Here is a 4,898-nt window from a genome sequence, read left to right as displayed (position 1 = left end):
TGGAAAATGGAAAAGAATTGATAACTGCAACTAAATAGTGTGTGCATTACTAGACCATGTATGTGTTGCACGAATAAATATTAAAAACCATAACTAAAATATAGCCAAACATTAAATAAAAGGAGAATATGTCGAATTAATACCATGGAAAATTTGGCCATTTCATAAGCATAGAAAAATGTAGTGATAAGCTAGTATTCAATCCTCCATAAAATCTACAACCATGGTGCTTTTACCACTTTCTTTACTTCTTTCTTTAGAATCGAAAATTAAATTTATATATTTTATAAAAACTTGTTTCAAGAACAATTCAGAAATACAAGTCCAATATTTTTTTAGGTCATGAACAAATTGAGTATGAGGTAGCTCAATAGCAAGTGATCTTTCATAATCGACTTTAAAATTTTGTGAGTAGTAAAATGCAATTGTATCTGAAATTATATTTGCCATGGAACTCACAAAGAGTGTAGTGTAGTGTGAATTATATCATGATTAGCCTAATATGCACCAAATATATTGATTTCACAATGCTCTTTAGGAAATATTTTCCAAATATGGTCAATTATAATTTTCGCTTGGATTGAATTTGTTTGTTATCTAATGCAATTTCTCTAACTCCATGTATCCCATTATTTGCTTTCTTCTATAGTCATTTAAATATATGTCAATATTGAAATCACCAATGTTAATGAAGGTATAGTTGTTGTAAATTAGTGCAGTTTTCCATTGCAATTGTTGTTGAAAAAATGCAAAATAACGCAACATGCATATTCATTATACACAAATCAAATGTTGTACAAATACATCCGACAAAATAAGTTCATTTCATAGTAAAAATACATTTATCTAACACATTTATTAATAACTAATAATTATTAACTAATCAATAATGTATTAGTTATTATTTATGACATTTAAATGTAAGTAAAGACATTAATTTTTTATTCTAACATACAATTAAATTTTAACTTACATTTAAATGAACACAAACAAATAAGTTTTTACTCCCCACTTTAATAAGATGTGTGGTCCCTAAAACTCTTATGATTCTCCTGATATAACCCTTAACACATATCTGATTCCCTTCTTGATAACCCTTTTATTCCATATAATAATAACACTTGTAATTTATATCTACTAAAAACCCCTAAAACTCTACGATTCCTCTACTAATAATAGATATGATCTCTACATTATAACATCTAAAAAACTATTTGATCCTGGTGCTATAACCCGTAAAACTCTTATCACCCCGGCACCAGTAAAACTCTTATCACCCCTTGCTAATAACACATAAAATCCCTAATACTAAAATCCTTAAAACACCTAACACCTAATACTAAAATCCTTAAAACACCTAACACCTATACCATCAAAGTGAATTTTAAGATATTTGATAAACAACAAAAACACCTTTTCTATAACCAACTTTCACAATAATCCAACAAAACACCTTTTCTATAACCAACTCTCACAATAATCCAACCAAACAAGCCGTCAAGGTTTTCATTGATTTTTTGATTAACATTGATATTACTCCACTAAAAAACAAAACCTTAATACACAAAAACCCGTATTATAATTCTAATTCTAAAAGAAACTAGGATTAAAATTCCAAATTTAATGAAAATCACACTAAATAAAGTTCCCATTGATAAAAGCGCCCCTAATCTTAAAACAATTCAATTATCATATCTCTCATAATTAATCGTCTCTCGACCAATGTTTAGACTTCCGTAAACAAATTTGTTTGTCTTCCTCCACTCTTCATGCTCAATGTAAACAAATTTGTTTGTCTTCCTCCATTTTTCATGCTTATTGGATCTTCACTTCTTACAAAGGACTACAACAAGTATCATCCCATGTCTAATAATATTTTATCATTGCAATAGTCAATTAAACCAAAGATTGTACATAAGTTGTAAAAAGTCCTTTATTTATTTAAAGTAATTGCAATAATGCTCTATTATTGTAATAGTCAACTAAACCAAACATTGTATAAAGGTTGTAAAAAGTCCTTTATTGATAGAAATGGAAGAAGCATGGGTGGGTTTTCTTTTATTAAAATAAAGATATAGTCTAATTTACAGGTTTCACCATTATTTTTTTGGATAATTTTAACTTAAAATTTTTGGATAATTTTAACTTATTTTTTTGGATAATTTTAACTTAAAATTTTTGGATAATTTTAAGTTAAAATTTAGTAGTGATTTCTTTAAGTAAAAAAATTATTTTATCTATAAATTAAACTCACCCAACCATCTAAAATACTAGTCTTCACATTATTCAAATTATTACCTAATATATATATATTTTTCATACATATATACTCTTCTTCTTTTCTTCTTGTTGTAAAGTCAATACATAACTCTGCCCCGGAATCGGTCTTTCTATATTTAAAACTCATACTCTTAACCATTCATATGACTGTGACAAGTCCCCTGGGAGGCATTAAGCATTAGGTTCTGAACCGACATCTCCCAAGCATTAGGTTCTGAACCGACATCTTTATCTTTGAGTTAACGAGTTAGCAAAAGAGTAAAAATGTCATTTGGCACAGAAAACTTGGATATAGTTTTGCAAAAAACAAAAAGGAAACATTTTGACAAGGATTTGCGCCAAACAGGATTGCAAGTAAAATCACTAGCCATGAAATCATATATGGAGTCGAATAAAAACAATTGGAATTAATTTTGAATAAAAATTACAAGAGTAAGTATCTGCTCTGCAGTTAATGTTCAATTGCCCCTTTCTCAGACTTATATGGCAAAATTGTGTACTGTACATACTATTACAACAGGGGCAGAAATTTGCTCCTCCCCAAGTGCCAGAGGTCCATTTATCATCAAAGGCATAAAATGTTTTTCCTACTTCTGATATGTTAAAAACTCCAGGATTGCTACAAGGAATGGTCTGAGATGAATTTCTATACATGTCCCAAGCTTCATCAATCAAATTGAATGCTACCGTTGTTGAAAGCAAGTCATGATGCAGAGTCTCAGCAAAAGTGCTGTAAGATGATTGATGTTCATGCTGTGAAACAGAGGCCGCAGCATCCAAGCATTCAACTAGTTCAGATCTGGGCTGCAACTTTTCCCAGTTGACAGCTTCCAAGAGGGCACTAAAGGGTTCTTTTGTGAATTCAAGCTCATGGATGGAGGAGCTATTGCTGAGATCTGATTTTGACAAATGTTTACCTGAAGTTGCAGAGTTTTCTTTGGAAGATTTCACAACAATCCACTGACCATGAGGGCTTGTGATCCAATTAGGCCTGTGAGCAACATCTTCAAATTTACAGGCTGTGGCCAGTGCCATTACTCTGTCCCGGGGAGAAGGCCTAGTGCATTGCTCAACTGATGTATTCACCTCCCCATTGCATTGCTCAGCAGGGCTTGGGATGCTGAGTGATAGAATTGAAGTAGCTTGAGAAGAGTAGGAATCCCATACTTGATTCCTAAACTCCAAATGACTAGTTGGGGATTCTGGACCCCTAATGGCCTTCTCTGCATCAATAGCAGAGCAGTGCTCATTTAGGAAAGGATGGTTCAAAAGCTCTGCACTGGTCCACCTCTTCTTGGGCTCCCTCTGAAAGCATTTCTCTAGAAAATCCCGGATCTGAAGTGAAAGCGATGCAGGCAAATCAGGCAGCTCCTCTGTACATCCAATCCGAAACATCGCAGCGAGGGGACTGGAAACATGGCTCCATGGAGGCCTACCAGTGGTCATCTCAAGTACAGTGCAGCCGAGAGACCAAATATCAGAAGCAGGCCCCTGCTCTAGCTGGTTCACCACCTCTGGAGCCATCCACTGAGGTGTCCCCCTCAATTTCATGGCCTCCTGGCCCTTATCCTCATCGCCAAACCTCTTGGCTGAACCAAAATCGGCAAGCTTTACACCATTGGCACCCACAAGAACATTCTTCCCCTTGATATCACAGTGCACAATTCCTTGCCTGTGGAGGTAATGGATTCCATGTACGATGCCACGAGTATAAGCCCTGATCACGGATTCGTCCAACCGTCCTCCAAACTTACTCAGCAGATCCGCTAAGCTGCCACCTGGCATGTACTCCATGAACAAATTGTTCACCTCTGCACCGTTCTCAACGCTGGAAGCTCGCCCCAGGCAGCGAACGATGTATGGAGAATCCAGACCCTGCAAAATCTGGTACTCATTGTCCAAAGCCATACTAAAACCAGCTGCGGATTTGGCTGCAAAGAGTTCGCCATTAGAGCTGTTCATAGCGAGGCTAACTGTCCCAGAAGCTCCAGCCCCAATTATGGCGCCTCTCACCCATCCCCTTTCCTGTATTCTCCCGATCACGAGTTCAATCCCCATCCCCTCTCAATTCAATACATACAGAATCGTCTCCTCTTTAATCGCTCGGATTCTTCGGCATGTTGCCGTTGCATCGAGGTTATAAAGGCCCCGTGGGAATGGGAGCCTGAGGAACTCCGCAGTGACACGCTGGCGGTGTTTTTCTTTCTTTCTGTCGTAGCCGTCAAGTTTTCCTGCCGACGATTTGGAGCTGTTCGAATTTTTTTCGAGGCGACCATGAGTAGTGTCAAAGACACGTAAGCGCACTCGAACACCTCGACGGTGCGTGTAAAATCGTTTTTGTTCGGCAGCGCACGTGTTCTTTTATTCATGACTTTGTAAACGTGCCTGAATTTCAGGTCGGGTACTTGCCTCTGTAAAGATTTGGTTCGAATAGCTACTTGGTAGGTATATCTTCTTCTTACTTCTCTTGGTTCCAGTTGGCCTCCAACTGCAATTCCCAGAATCCACAAAATATTCGTTACGACAGGTGTCAACACCCTTTTACAGGGGTCGGTCGGAGTATCACCTCCCCCAGCATAATACCCCTTAGCGAGGGGTCAAAAATGCGTGTCGTAACC

At 36.7% G+C, this 4,898-nt stretch overlaps 1 pseudogene; it reads right to left on the bottom strand.

The window, feature by feature from the left end:
- Nucleotides 1–2,655: 2,655 nt before the first annotated feature.
- On the bottom strand, nt 2,656–4,420 carry LOC149171218 (mitogen-activated protein kinase kinase kinase 20 pseudogene; annotated as a pseudogene).
- Nucleotides 4,421–4,898: the final 478 nt, after the last annotated feature.

This window comes from Pinus tabuliformis, chromosome 4_2 (assembly GCF_031772625.1).
Source record: "Pinus tabuliformis cultivar Carrire ecotype Pingquan chromosome 4_2, CPIR1, whole genome shotgun sequence".
Taxonomy (NCBI): Eukaryota; Viridiplantae; Streptophyta; class Pinopsida; order Pinales; family Pinaceae; genus Pinus; species Pinus tabuliformis.
The sequence above is the reverse complement of the archived record's forward strand: the minus strand, read 5'-3'. Positions and strand labels throughout refer to the sequence as shown.